This window comes from Amphiura filiformis, chromosome 2 (genome assembly GCF_039555335.1).
Source record: "Amphiura filiformis chromosome 2, Afil_fr2py, whole genome shotgun sequence".
NCBI classification, from domain to species: domain Eukaryota; kingdom Metazoa; phylum Echinodermata; class Ophiuroidea; order Amphilepidida; family Amphiuridae; genus Amphiura; species Amphiura filiformis.
Window position 1 is genome coordinate 18,631,929 of NC_092629.1, and position 16,975 is coordinate 18,648,903.

The following is a 16,975-nucleotide window of genomic DNA, read 5'->3' on the forward strand; positions in this document are numbered from 1 at the left end:
TACATACTCCCTCTGGAATAGTTTCCCCCTAATCTTATTGCATAGCCTCACTGTGAGTAAGAGATACTGACAACAGCAACCTAAGAGCGACAACTCCCCTGGGAGGGGACTTTTACAATTTTAAGTGCTACAACAGTGCAACCTACATTCAATTAAAGCTCGTGACTTGGACTTTCACTTTTTACACATTTTCTGCCCAATTGGGCGACTTTTTACAATTTCTTTATTTTAAGTCCTCAGCAAATAAGGACTGTAAGTTTGGGTACACCAATAACATGCGGGTATAGCTGTATTTGTGTACAAATATATAGCCTTCTAGTTATACCCGCATGCGAAGCATGGACGGGTATATTGCCATCCTTGGGTTTCATCTTCTTCTCCTCCTCCTCCTCCTCCTTCTCCTCCTCCATCAAACACATCATTCTGACAAGGCTAGCGCTAAAACTACAAAGGCCCTGTGGCCCATATGTGGTACACTTATGGGCCCTACCCCGTAGAAGTGCCTTTTGCCCATCTTGGCCCCAGAGGTCAAAGGTCACGGGCCCAAGGGGCCCAAATGTGAAAATACAAAGCACGCCGTTTCTCATCAAATGAAGCAGCCTTAGGGCCCTGAATTGGTACACTGATAGCCCTAGGTTTACTCTATATTTTCAAATATACAAGAGCCCCATATGTTATATATTATGGGCCCCAAGGGCCCAAATGTTAAAATATGGTGCAACAGATTGACAAGCCTAGCTCTAAAAGTACAAGATCACTAGGGCTCATATATGACATATGTATGGGCCCTAAGTTGTAGATGTGCCTTTAGCCCATTTTGGCCCCATATGTACAAAGCTAGGGGCCCCAGGGGCCCAAATGTTAAAACAAAGGGCCGGCCGTTTCTTAGCAAATAAAGCAGCTACAGGGTTCAGATTTAGTACACAGATAGGTCTTTAGTATTATATTGTCAAATGTATATATAACCCCCATATGTCACATAATATGGGCCCAGGGCCTCCAAATGCTAAAACATAGGACCGGCCGTTATAATACTCAGTAAATAAAGCAGCTACAGTGCCCAGTTTGAGTCTACTGAGAGCACTTGAGAATTATACTACAACATATGTACATGAGCCCCATAAGTCAAATATTATGGGCCCCAGGGCCCCAAATGTTAAAAGAAAGGGCCGGCCGTTTCTCATTAAATAAAGCAGCTTTAGGGCTCAGAGTTTGTACACAGATTGCACCTGATAATTATATTGTTATATGTTCATATGAGCGGTAAATAAAGCAGCTACAGTGCCCAGCTTGAGTCGCCTGATAGCACTAGAGAATTATACTTCAATATTATGTACATGGACCTCATAAGTCAAATATAATGGGCCCCAAGGCCCCAAATATTAAAACAAAGGGCCGGCCGTTTCTCATCAAATAAAGCAGCTTCCGGGCTCAGAATTTGCACAAAGATAGCACCTGAGAATATTATATTGTTACAAACACCCATACACCCCCACCCCACACACATAGGACTAACCAGACAGATCCGTATATTAAATAATATAATAATTGGAAACACCATGCGTAATTGGCTGTTCCATTTAATTTACATACTCCCTCTGAAATGGCCCCAAAATAGGCTGTTCCGTTTAATTTACATACTCCCTCTGAAATGACTGTTCCATTTAATTTACATACTCCCTCTGGAATAGTTTTCCCCTAATCATGTTGCATAGCCTCGCTGTGAATAAGAGAGACTGACAACAGCAACCTATGGAGAGTAAGAGAGACGCCTCCCCTGGGAGGGGACTTTTTACAATTTCTTTAAGTGCTACGAGAGTGCAACCTACATTAAATTAAAGCTTGTGACTTGGACTTTCACTTTTTACACATTTTCCGTCCAATTGGGCGACTTTTTATAACTTCTTTATTTTAAGTCCTCAGCAAATAAGGACTCTAAGTTTGGATACACCGATAACATGCGGGTATAGCCGTATTTGTGTACAAATATATAGCCTTCTAGTTCTTTATACCCGCATGCAATAGCATGCAGGGTATCTTCCCATCCTGTGGTTTCTTCTCCTCCTCCTCCTCCTCCTTTTCCTCCCATCAAACACATCATTCTGTCAAGGCTAGCGCTAAAACTACAAGGGCCCCAGGTCCCATATGTGGTACACTTATGGGCCCTACCCTGTAGAAGTGCCTTTTGCCCATCTTGGCCCCAGAGGTCAAAGGTCACGGGCCCCAGGGGCCCAAATGTGAAAATTCAAAGCACGCCGTTTCTCATCAAATGAAGCAGCCTCAGGGCCCTGAGTTGGTACACTGATAGCCCTAGGGGTACTCTATATTTACAAATATACAAGAGCCCCATATGTTATATATTATTGGCCCCAGGGGCCCAAATGTTAAAATATGGTGCAACAGATTGACAAGTCTAGCTCTAAAAGTATAAGATGACTAGGGCTCATATGTGGCATATGTATGGGCCCTAAGTTGTAGATGTGCCTTTTGCCCATTTTGGCCCCATATGTACAAGGCTAGGGGCCCAGGGGCCTAAATGTTAAAACAAAGGGCCGGCCGTTTCTCAGCAAATAAAGTAGCTACAGGGTTCAGATTTGGTACACAGATAGGTCTTTAGTATTATATTGTCATATGTATATATAACCCCCATATGTCACATAATATGGGCCCCAGGGCCCCAAAACCTAAAACATATGGCCGGCCGTTACTCAGTAAATAAAGCAGCTACAGTGCCCAGCTTGAGTTTTCTGATAGTACTTAAGAATTATACTTCAACATATGTACATGAGCCCCATAAGTCAAATGTTATGGGCCCCATGGCCCCAAATGTTAAAACAAAGGGCCGGCCGTTTCTCATCAAATAAAGCAGCTTCAGGGCTCAGAGTTTGTACACAGATTGCACCTGAGAATTATATAGTTATATGTACATATGAGCCCCATATGTCACATAATATGGGCCCAGGGCCCCAAACGCTAAAACATAGGGCCGGCCGTTACTCAGTAAATAAAGCAGCTACACTGCCCAGCTTAAGTCTACTGATAGCACTTGAGAATTATACTTCAACGTAATTATGTACATGGGCCTCATAAGTCAAATATTATGGGCCCCAGGGCCCCAAATGTTAAAACAAAGGGCGGTCCGTTTCTCATCAAAGAAAGCAGCTTCCGGGCTCAGAATTTGTACACAGATAGCACCTGCGAATTATATTGTTACTAACACCCACACACCCATCCACCCCACACACGTAGGACTAAACAGACAGATCGTATTATATCATAATTGGAAATACCAGCGTGAAGCGTTAAGGCTGTTCCAGTTAAATTACATACCCATTGGCTGTTCCATTTAATTTACACACTCCCTCTGAAATGTCCCCCCAAAAGGCTGTTCCGTTTAATTTACATACTCCCTCTGAAATGGCTGTTCCATTTAATTTACATACTCCCTCTGGAATAGTTTCCCCTAATCATATTGCATAGCCTCACTGTGAGTAAGAGATAATGACAACAGCAACCTATGGAGAGTAAGAGAGACGACTCCCCTGGGAGGGGACTTTTACAATTTCTTTATTTTAAGTGCTACGACAGTGCAACCTACATTCAATTAAAGCTTGTGACTTGGACTTTCACTTTTTACACGTTTTCTGCCCGATTGGGCGACTTTTTACAATTTCTTTATCTTAAGTCCTCAGCAAATAAGGACTGTAAGTTTGGGTAGACCGATAACATGCGGGTATAGCCGTATTTGTGTACAAATAATTATATAGCCTTCTAGTTATCTATGCCTGTGCAACAGGGCATAGATATTCTGCTTATGCTCTTTAGTCTTCTCCTTTTCCTTCTCCTTCTCCTTCTCCTTCTTCTCACGCTTCATATTAACAGGACTATCTCCAAAACTACAATGGCCCCATGGCTCATATTTGGCACACTTAATGGCCCTACCCCATAGATGTGCCTTTTGCCCATTTTGGCCCCATAGGTCAAAGGTCACGGGCCCCAGGGGCCCAAATGTAAAAATACAAAGCATGCCGTTTCTCATCAAATAAAGCAGCCTCAGGGCCCTGAGTTGGTGCACTGATAGCCCCAGGAGTACTCTATATTTACATGTATACATGAGCCCCATATGTCAAATATTATGGGCCCCAGGGCCCCAAATGTTAAAAAAGGGGCAACAGTTTGACAAGGTTAGCTGTGAAACTACAAGGGCACTAGGGCTCACGTATGGGCCCGAACTTGTAGATATGCATTTTACCAATTATGGCCCCAGATTTTTAAGGCTAGGGGCCCAGGGGCCCAAATGTTAAAACAAAGGGCCGGCCGTTTCTCAGCAAAGAAAGTAGCTAGAGGGCTCAGGTTTGGTACACAGATAGGTTTTCAGTGTAGGGTGATGGAACAGCCATTAAAGGGACACTCCGTTTTGGGATTAAAGGGGTATTCAGATTTTTTGATTTTTTTTTTTTGATTTTTTTTTGTATGGAACATGTTTGTTGCATTATTTAAGGAGGAGCGCCCTCAAGCGTTTACACAGCAAATGCAATTAAAGGGCTATTATTTGATTTTTAATTAATTAATTAATTTTAATTTTTTTTGTTGGTATACTGATAGCCCTTTTAGAATATGGGGTGTCAGTGGGTGTTAGGGTGATGGAACAGCCATTAAAGGGACACTCTGTTTTGGGATTAAAGGGGTATTCAGATTTTTTGATTTTTGTTTTTTTATATTTTTTTTTGTATGGAACGTGTTTGTTGCATTATTTAAGGAGGAGCGCCCTCAAGCGTTTACACAGCAAATGCAATTAAAGGGCTATTATTTGATTTTTAATTAATTAATTTTAATTTTTTGTTTTTGGTATACTGATAGCCCTTTTAGAATATGGGGTGTCAGTGGGTGTTAGGGTGATGGAACAGCCATTAAAGGGACACTCCGTTTTGGGATTAAAGGGGTATTCAGATTTTTTTAAATTTTTTTTTTTATGGAACATGTTTGTTGCATTTATTTAAGGAGGAGCGCCCTCAAGCGTTTACACAGCAAATGCAATTAAAGGGGTATTATTTGATTTTTTATTTATTTATTTATTTCAATTTTTTTTGTTGGTATACTGATAGCCCTTTTAGAACATGGGGTGTCATGATGGATTAAGAGTGTCATGGTGGGTTAAGGGGGTTAGGGTGGGAAACACAGGCATAGATATTCGTGTTTGGTCAAACACAACTGTGCCATCTAGTTCTTCTTCTCCTCCTTCTCCTTCTCCATCAAACACATCATTCTGTCAAGGCTAGCGCTAAAACTACAAAGGCCCTGGGGCCCATATGTGAAGTACACTTATGGGCCCTACCCCTGTAGAAGTGCCTTTTGCCAATCTTGGCCCCAGAGGTCAAAGGTCACGGGCCCCAGGGGCCCAAATGTGAAAATACAAAGCACGCCGTTTCTCATCAAATGAAGCAGCCTCAGGGCCCTGAGTTGGTACACTGATAGCCCTAGGGATACTCTATATTTACAAATATACAAGAGCCCCATATGTTATATATTATGGGCCCTAGGGGCCCAAATGTTAAAATATGGTGCAACAGATTGACAAGCCTAGCTCTAAAAGTACAAGATCACTAGGGCTCATATGTGGCATATGTATGGGCCCTAAGTTATAGATGTGCCTTTTGCCAATTTTGGCCCCAGATGTACAAGGCTGGGGGCCACAGAGGCCCAAATTTTAAAACAAAGGGCCGGCCGTTTCTCAACAAATAAAGTAGCTACAGGGTTCAGATTTGGTACACAGATAGGTCTTTAGTATTATATTGTCATATGTATATATAATCCCCGTATGTCACAAAATATGGGCCCCAGGGCCCCAAACGCTAAAACATAGGGCCGGTCGTTACTCAGTAAATAAAGCAGCTACAATGCCCAGCTTGAGTCTACTGATAGCACTTGAGAATCATACTTCAACATATGTACATGAGCCCCATAAGTCATATATATTGGGCCCGGGGCCCCAAATGTTAAAACAAAGGGCCGGCCATTTCTCATCATATAAAGCAGCTTTATGGCTCAGAGTTGGTACACAGTTCGCACCTGAGAACTTCATTGTAATATGTACATATGAGCCCCATATATCACATAATATTGGGCCCAGGGCCCTAAACGCTAAAACATAGGGCCGGCCGTTACTCAGTAAATAAAGTAGCTACAGTGGCCAGCTTGAGTCTACTGATAGCACTAGGAAATTATACTTCAACATAATTATGTACATGGGCCTCATAAGTCAAATATTATGGGCCCCAGGGCCCCAAATGTTAAAACAAAGGGCGGGCCGTTTCTCATCAAATAAGGCAGCTTCCGGGCTCAGACAGCACCTGAGAATTATATTGTTACTAACACCCACACACCCATCCGCCCCACACACGGAGGACTAAACAGACAGATCGTATGATATCATAATTGGAAATACCAGCGTAATGCGTTAAGGCTGTTCCAGTTAAATTACATACCCATTGGCTGTTCCATTTAATTTACATACTCCCTCTGAAATGGCCCCAAAAAAGGCTGTTCCGTTTAATTTACATAGTCCCTCTGAAATGGCTGTTCCATTTAATTTACATACTCCCTCTGGAATAGTTTCCCCTGAATCATATTGCATAGCCTCACTGTGAGTAAGAGAGACTGACAACAGCACCCTATGGAGAATAAGAGAGACGACTCCCCTGGGCGGGAACTTTTTACAATATATTTATTTTAAGTGCTACGACAGTGCAACCTACATTCAATTAAAGCTTGTGACTTGGACTTTCACTTTTTACACATACAATTTCTTTATTTTAAGGCCTCAGCAAATAAGGACTGTAAGTTTGGGTACACCGATAACATGCGGGTATAGCCGTATTTGTGTACAAATATATAGCCTTCTAGTCTTCTTCTCCTCCTCCTTCTCCTTCTCCATCAAACACATCATTCTGTCAAGGCTAGCGCTAAAACTACAAAGGCCCTGGGGCCCATATGTGGTACACTTATGGGCCCTACCCCGTAGAAGTGCCTTTTGCCCATCTTGGCCCCAGAGGTCAAAGGTCACGGGCCCCAGGGGCCCAAATGTGAAAATACAAAGCGCGCCGTTTCTCATCAAATGAAGCAGCCTCAGGGCCCTCAGTTGGTACACTGATAGCCCTAGGGGCACTCTATATTTACAAATATACAAGAGCCCCATATGTTATATATTATGGGCCCCAGGGGCCCAAATGTTACAATATGGTGCAACAGATTGACAAGCCTAGCTCTAAAAGTACAATATCACTAGGGCTCATACATGGCATATGTATGGGCCCTAAGTTGTAGATGTGCCTTTTGCCCGTTTTGGCCCCAGATTTACAAGGCTAGGGGCCCCAGGGGCCAAAATGTTAAAACAAAGGGCCGGTCGTTTCTCAGCAAATAAAGTAGCTACAGGGTTCAGATTTGGTACACAGGTAGGTCTTTAGTATTGTATTGTCAAATGTATGTATAACCCCCATATGTCACATAATATGGGCCCCAAGGCCCCAAACGCTAAAACATAGGGCCGGCCGTTACTCAGTAAATAAAGCAGCTACAATGCCCAGCTTGAGTTTACTGATAGCACTTGAGAATTATACTTCAACATATGTACATGAGCCTCATAAGTAAAAAAATATGGGCCCCAGGGCCCCACATGTTAAAACAAAGGGCCGGCCGTTTCTCATCAGTTAAAGCAGCTTTTGGGCTCAGAGTTTGTACACAGATTGCACCTGAGAATTTCATTGTTATATGTACATATGAGCCCCATATACCACATAATATGGGCCCCAGGGCCCCAAATGCTAAAACATAGGGCCAGCCATTACTCAGTAAATAAAGCAGCTACAGGGTTCAGATTTGGTACACAGATAGGTCTTTAGTATTATATTGTCATATGTATATATAATCCCCATATGTCACATAATATGGGCCCCAGGGCCCCAAACGCTAAAACATAGGGCCGGCCGTTACTCAGTATATAAAGCAGCTACAATGCCCAGCTTGAGTCTACTGATAGCACTTGAGAATCATACTTTAACATATGTACATGAGCCCCATAAGTCATATATATTGGGCCCCAGGGCCCCAAATGTTAAAACAAAGGGCCGGCCGTTTCTCATCAAAGAAAGCAGCTTCCGGGCTCAGAATATGTACACAGATAGCACCTGAGAAGTATATTGTTACTAACACCCACACGCCGATCCACCCCACACACGTAGGACTAAACAGACAGATCGTATTATCATAATTGGAAATACCAGCGTGAAGCGTTAAGGCTGTTCCAGTTAAATTACATACCCATTGGCTGTTCCATTTAATTTACATACTCCCTCTGAAATGGCCCCCAAAAGGCTGTTCCGTATAAGTTACATACTCCCTCTGAAATGGCTGTTCCATTTAATTTACATACTCCCTCTGGAATAGTTTCCCCTGAATCATATTGCATAGCCTCACTGTGAGTAAGAGAGACTGACAACAGCACCCTATGGAGAATAAGAGAGACGACTCCCCTGTGAGGGGACTTTTTACAATTTCTTTATTTTAAGTGCTACGACAGTGCAACCTACATTCAATTAAAGCTTGTGACTTGGACCTTCACTTTTTACACATTTTCTGCCCAATTGGGCGACTTTTTACAATTTCTTTATTTTAAGTCCTCAGCAAATAAGGACTGTAAGTTTGGGTACATGCGGGTATAGCCGTATTTGTGTACAAATATATAGCCTTCTAGTTATACCCGCATGCAATAGCATGCAGGGTATCTTCCCATCCTGTGGTTTCTTCTCCTCCTTCTCCTATCAAACACATCATTCTGTCAAGGCTAGCGCTAAAACTACAAGGGCCCCAGGGCCCATATGTGGTACACTTATGGGCCCTACCCCGTAGATGTGCCTTTTGCCCATCTCGGCCCCAGAGGTCAAAGGTCACGGGCCCCAGGGGCCCAAATGTAAAACACAAACCATGCCGATTCTCATCACATGAAGCAGCCTCAGGGCCATAAGTTGGTACACTGATAGTCCCAAGGGTACTCTATAAATACAAGTATACATGAGCCCCATATGTTATATATTATGGGTCCCAGGGCCCCAAATATTAAACATATGGGGCAACAGATTGACAAGCCTAGCTCTAAAGCTACAAGGGCACTAGGGCTCATATGTTGCACATGTATAAGCCCTAAATTGTAGATGTGCCTTTTGCCCATTTTGGCCCCAGATGTACAAGGCTAGAGGCCCTAGGAGCCCAAATGTTAAAACAAAGGGCCGGCCGTTTCTCAGCAAATAAAGTAGCTACAGGGCTCAGATTTGGTACACAGATAGGTTTTCAGTATTATATTGTCATATGTATAGATGTACCCCATATGTCACATAATATGGGCCCCTGGGCCCCAAACGCTAAAACATAGGGCCGGTCGTTACTCTGTAAATAAAGCAGCTTTAGAGCTCAGAGTTAGTACACAGATTGCACCTGAAAATCACATTGTTATATGTACATGTGAGCCCCATATATTACATTATATGGGCCCCAGGGCCCCAAAAACGCTAAAACATAGGGCCGGCCGTTACTCAGTAAATAAAGCAGCTACAGTGCCCAGCTTGAGTCTACTGATAGCACTAGAGAATTAAACTTCAACATATGTCCATGGGCCTCATAAGTCAAATATTATGGGCCCCATGGCCCTAAATGTTAAAACAAAGGGCCGGCCGTTTCTCATCAAATAAAGCAGCTTCCGGGCTCAGAATTTGTACACAGTAGCACCTGAGAATTATATTGTTATTAACACCCACATACCCCCCCCCCCCCCCACCCTACACATGTAGGACTGAACAGACATATCCGTATTATAATTATTAATATAATAATTGTAAATACCAGCGTGAAGCGTTAAGGCTGTTCCAGTTAAATTACATACCCATTGGCTGTTCTATTTAATTTACATACTCCCTCTGAAATGGTCCCAAAATAGGCTGTTCCGTTTAATTTACATACTCCCTCTAAAATGGCTGTTCCATTTAATTTACATACTCCCTCTGGAATAGTTTTCCCCTAATCACATTGCATAGCCTCACTGTGAATAAGAGAGACTGACAACAGCAATCTATGGAGAGACAACTATCCCTCTGGAATAGTTTTCCCCTAATCACATTGCATAGCCTCACTGTGAATAAGAGAGACTGACAACAGCAATCTATGGAGAGACAACTCCCCTTGCAGGGGACTTTTTACAAGTTCTTTATTTTAAGTGCTACGAGAGTGCAACCTGCATTAAATTAAAGCTTGTGACTTGGACTTTCAATTTTTACACTTTTTTACGTTTCTCATCATATAAAGCAGCTTCATGGCTCAGAGTTGGTACACAGTTTGCACCTGAGAACTGCATTGTTATATGTACATATGAGCCCCATATATTACATAATATTGGCCCCAGGGCCCAAACGCTAAAACATAGGGCCGGCCGTTACTCAGTAAATAAAGTATCTACAGGGTTCAGATTTGTTACACAGATAGGTCTTTAGTATTATATTGTCATATGTATATATAATCCCCATATGTCACATAATATGGGCCCCAGGGCCCCAAACGCTAAAACATAGGGCCGGTCGTTACTCAGTAAATAAGGCAGCTACAATGCCCAGCTTGAGTCTACTGATAGCACTTGAGAATCATACTTCAACATATGTACATGAGCCCCATAAGTCATATATATTGGGCCCCAGGGCCCGAAATGTTAAAACAAAGGGCCGGCCGTTTCTCATCATATAAAGCAGCTTTATGGCTCAGAGTTGGTACACAGTTTGTACCTGAGAACTGCATTGTTATATGTACATATGAGCCCCATATATCACATAATATTGGCCCCAGGGCCCCAAACGCTAAAACATAGGGCCGGTCGTTACTCAGTAAATAAAGCAGCTACAATGCCCAGCTTGAGTCTACTGATAGCACTTGAGAATCATACTTCAACATATGTACATGAGCCCCATAAGTCATATACATTGGGCCCCAGGGCCCCAAATGTTAAAGCAAAGGGCCGGCCGTTTCTCATCATATAAAGCAGCTTTATGGCTCAGAGTTGGTACACAGTTTGCACCTGAGAACTACATTGTTATATGTACATATGAGCCCCATATATCACATAATATTGGCCCCAGGGCCCCAAACGCTAAAACATAGGGCCGGCCGTTACTCAGTAAATAAAGTAGCTACAGTGGCCAGCTTGAGTCTACTGATAGCACTAGGAAATTATACTTCAACATAATTATGTACATGGGCCTCATAAGTCAAATATTATGGGCCCCAGGGCCCCAAATGTTAAAACAAAGGGCGGGCCGTTTCTCATCAAATAAGGCAGCTTCCGGGCTCAGAATTTGTACACAGATAGCACCTGAGAATTATATTGTTACTAACACCCACACACCCATCCACCCCACACACGGAGGACTAAACAGACAGATCGTATATCATAATTGGAAATACCAGCGTGATGCGTTAAGGCTGTTCCAGTTAAATTACATACCCATTGGCTGTTCCATTTAATTTACATACTCCCTCTGGAATAGTTTCCCCTGAATCATATTGCATAGCCTCACTGTGAGTAAGAGAGACTGACAACAGCACCCTATGGAGAATAAGAGAGACGACTCCCCTTTATACAATATATTTATTTTAAAAGGGCATTTCGTGATCCACAGCCTCATCCCCCCACTTTTCTCAAAAAAAGTTGAGATTTTTACATCACTGGAAACCTCTGGCTACACAATGTTTATGTACAAAATATTTCTTGCAGATTAATTCGTTTAGCATAGATATCGTAAAATTTGAATTTCGTTCTGGTGCACCAGAACAAAATTACAACGCATTGTCTATGGAGCAGTGTAATACACATAATCATGCATAACTCGCGAACGGCCGAACGCAAAATCGGAATCAACTGAAATTTTGGGAACAGGTTTTTTTCGTGGATATCTAATGAAAAATGACATAAATAGAGGATGCTAGGATCACGAAATACTCCTTTAAGTGCTACGACAGTGCAACCTACATTCAATTAAAGCTTGTGACTTGGACTTTCACTTTTTACACATACAATTTCTTTATTTTAAGGCCTCCGCAAATAAGGACTGTAAGTTTGGGTACACCGATAACATGCGGGTATAGCCGTATTTGTGTACAAATATATAGCCTTCTAGTTCTTCTTCTTCTGTCGACCTTTACATTTGCTCTAGCACTGACATGTGTGCACCGATTTTGACCTAACTTGGTCACAATCATCAATGACCATGCCCCTACATGTCACATGAAATTTGTTGGGTCAAATGTCAAGTAGGGGTCACAGGGGTCAAAAACGTGATTTCAACTAAAAATGCTACTTCTCCCACAAATTTCGTTGGACAGTAACGCCACTTGCACACATACATTGTTATTACCCAGTGTCTATAAATCATACACAGATTTGAGGTCTAAGGTCATTAAGGGGTCACTTCCGGTATAAAACCAAATTCCTTCAAAAAAATTTATTAGCTAAGAAAAACATAGGAGAGTGACGGTATGTTCACACATGAATTGTCTCTATCCAATGTATATGTGGTATTTTTTTGTTTGGGGTCAAAGGTCATTAAGGGGTCACTTCCGGTATAAAACGAAATAGCTTCAAAGTGCTACTTCTCCAACAAATTACGTAGGACGGTGATGCAACTTGCGCACATGCATTGTTATTACACAGTGTCTATGAATCATACACAGATTTGAGGACAAAGGTCATTAAGGGGTCACTTCCTGTATAAAACCAAATTCCTTCAAAACATTTTATTAGCTAAGAAAAACATAGGAGAGTGACGCTATGTGCACACATGAATTATGTTTACCTTATGTATATGTGGTATTTTTTTGTCTGCGGTCAAAGGTCATTAAGGGGTCACTTCCGGTATGAAACCAAATTCCTTCAAAAAATTTTATTAGCTAAGAAAAACATAGGGGAGTGACGGTATGTGCACACATGAATTATGTTTACCTAATGTATATGTGATTTTTTTTATTTGGGGTCAAAGGTCATTAAGGGATCACTTCCGGTCCAAGACAAAAAACATTTAAAATGACCCTTCTGTCACAAATAACATGGCAGAGTGATACTATGTGCACACATGCATTGAAATAAGGCAATGCCTGTGGGGTATTCGTAGATTTTGGGGTCAAAGGTCATTAAGGGGTCACAACACGGCTGTGTTCGTGGTCTTAGACCACAGCTAAGTCTAGTTCCATTTATCCCGGGCATTTATCACACTCCACCTGTGGAGTATTTTGGAAATATCCTTCACAGGAAGAGTATGAATTTTTGATGGTATTTTCGCATTAGCCAACTCTATTTGAAACCCACCCTCTCTCTGTGCAAAATTCAGATTGAATCTTTCTCAGAGGGTGTAAAGAATGGCTTTTAATTAAGCGAAGTCGTATTAAAACTAAATTGTCAATTGGGAGAATTTTTTGGCTAGGTGTATAAATGGTTTTTTTTACCCTTGTGTATAATATGGGTTAAGTCGTTGATCCACTTGGAGTTATGCACATCAGTGATATCAGATATGCGTTCACCCGTGTTAAAACAGGTGCATGGTTTATTTAATGCAATCATAATGGTTTTGTTAAATGTTTTTGTTGTCGCTATGATGCAACCAATCACTTGGCATAATTGTAGCTGGTCAAATGCAAAGGGGTTTTTGACCACATCGTGTTTTATCATCGAGAGATCAACTTCTATTGAAAAACCCACCCTCCACGCCCAATAAATGTACACGTATTAAGTGAAAGTAAAGTAACAGCGGGTCATGTCTAAGTTAACATGTTTAAGCGGAAAGTTAGAAGAATACTCAATTGGTCATAAGTTTTACGTAACTTTGAAAACATATTTAATGCTAAATTATGCGGTTTAAATTTACACGAGCATTAAATGTTTTATCAAAGCGTTAAACGTTTCAAAGTATAATCATTTGAAACAGAAATACCATAACAGATGTCAAATGTTCACAAAATGAGGTAACTTCGAATTCATGCATAACAATATAAGAATTGAAATAAAGATAATCAAGCCTTGCAGGCTTGATTGAAATTAATTTAATGGCTTAACATGTAATAAAACATGTTTATCATAATAAGTGTGGACACGGATACGATAATAACTCGCAAGTCAGCAAATGATTATAATTTGAATTCAAGTTTAAGTCTTTAAGCACTGCATATAGCGGTCGTGTTAAACTAAGAATGTCTACGAGCGCAAAACACTGGAGCAAAATGGTTCACAATGTAAATAGAGAACCAGCTGTATAGAAATAAGGTAATAAAAGTCAACAAGTTCAAAATAAGTTTGATATGACGTTGAATTCATAGCAAATTCTAAAGTCTGAAAATCTGTATGCTAAATAATTCCACAAAAAGAATGTTTCTGTCGGCGTCAAGAACGCACTTTATAATAAAATCAAAAAGTAGCCAAAAATGGTTGTTGAAGTTAAAGACACAAGCCAGGTACATGTATGTCAACAGTTTCCTAGGCAGTGTGGTAAATAAAGTCTGCACAAAAAGAAACTCAGCTGTTATAAACACGACTATAGCTTCAGAACTAATAATTGTTTTCACAATATTTTAACATAGAGGGAAGGATGAATTATTTACACGAATTTTGATACGACATTTGTCAAATGTTGTTCAATATTAACAACACAGTAGTGTTTTGAAAGAAAAATATCCGATTTTAAAAGTTGCAGTTTACAGCGATCAATGGTTATTATGCCATCACGGTAGCACGTAAAGCCCGCCATTATCTTCACGCTCACTTCAAAATCAATACAAATAGCTGCAACTTTTATATTCGGCTAGTTTTCTTCCAAAACACTGCTGCATTGTTAATATTGAACAAAATTGACAAATTAGGTATCAAAGTGCGCGTAAATAAACCATCCTTCTTTTTATGTTGAAATAATGTGAAAACAATTATTAGTTCCGAAGCTATAGGCGTGTTTATAACAGCTGATTTTCTTTTTGTGCAGACTTTACATACCAATTAACTGTGCCCAAGATGGGAAATAACTACATGAACTGATTGAAGCAAAACTTTTCATGTCTATAAAAGAAGACGCATAAGTGCAGTTATTTGTCGGCTTTCAATGATATTCTGCATTAATTATATGTATTTATGACAAATCATGGCAAATGACATGGTCATTATTTGAAATCGGATATATTTTCAATAGTAACTACATGTAACCTTTAATACATGTGTGTAAAGTATGGAATTGGGTATTATAAAATACACACGATAAGAATTCCATACGGGATGGCCTTTCAATTTAATAGCGCGTGATTGTTTTGTCTCCGTTTTGGGATCTTTTTGGGCTCAATTATAGTGCTGATTACACAGTCGTTGACGTTAGTCACGGCTGTGTCTTTTTTCTTACAGGATCTTCTTCTTTACACAGCCGTGACGTTAGTCACGGCTGTGTCTTTTTTCTTACAGGTTCTTTCTTCTTTCTTCTTTACACAGCCGTGACGTTAGTCACGGCTGTGTCTTTTTCTTACAGGATCTTCTTCTTTCTTTCTTTCTTTCTTTCTTTCTTTCTTTCTTTCTTTCTTTCTTTCTTTCTTTCTTTCTTTCTTTCTTTCTTTCTTTCTTCTTCTTTCTTTCTTTCTTTCTTCTGTCGACCTTTACATTTGCTCTAGCACTGACATGCGTACACCGATTTTGACCTAACTTGGTCACAATCATCAATGACCATGCTCCTACATGTCACATGAAATTCGTGGGGTCAAAGGTCAAGAAGGGGTCACAGGGGTCAAAAACGGGATTTCAATTCAAAATGCTACTTCTCCCACAAATTTCGTAGGACAGTAACGCCGCTTGCACACATGTATTATTATTACCCAATGTCTGTAAATCATACACAGATTTGAGGTCAAAGGTCATTAAGGGGTTACTTCCGGTATAAAACCAAATTCCTTCAAAAAATTTTATTAGCTAAGAAAAGCATAGCAGAGTGACGGTATGTTCACACATGAATTATGTTTACCTAATGTATATATGGTAATTTTTTGATTGTTGTCAAAGGTCATTAAGGGGTCACTTCCGGTATAAAACGAAATACCTTCAAAATGCTACTTCTCCAACAAATTACATAGGACGGTAACGCAACTTGCACACATACATTGTTATTACCAAGTGTATATGAATCATACACAGATTTGAGGTCAAAGGTCATTAAGGGGTCACTTCCGGTATAAAACTAAATTCCTTCAAAAATGTTTATTAGCTAAGAAAAACATAGGAGGATGACGTTATGTGCACACATGAATTATGTTTACCTAATGTATATGAGGTATTTTTTAATTGGGGTCAAAGGTCATTAAGGGGTCACTTCCGGTATAAAACCAAATATCCTCAAACAATTTTATAAGCTAAGAAAAACATAGGAGAGTGACGGTATGTGCACACATGAATTAAGTTTACCTAATGTATATGTGGTATTTTTTGGGTGGGGTCAAAGGTCATTAAGGGGTCACTTCCGGTCTAAGACGAAAAACATTCAAAATGTCCCTTCTGTCACAAATAACATGGCAGAGTGATACTATGTGCACACATGCATTGACATAAGCCAATGCTTATTGGGTTTTCGTAGATTTTGGGGTCAAAGGTCATTAAGGGGTCACAACACGGCTGTGTTCGTGGTCTTAGACCACAGCTAAGTCTAGTTTCTTCTTTCTTCTTCTGCCGACCATTACATTTGCTCTAGCACTTACATACATACATCGATTTTAACCTTACTTGGTCACTATCATCACTGACCATGTCCCTACATGTCATATGAAATTCGTGGGGTCAAAGGTCACGTAGGGGTCACAGGGGTCAAAAATGTGATTTCCACTCAAAATGCTACTTCTCCCACAAATTTCTCAGGACAGTAACGCCACTTGCACA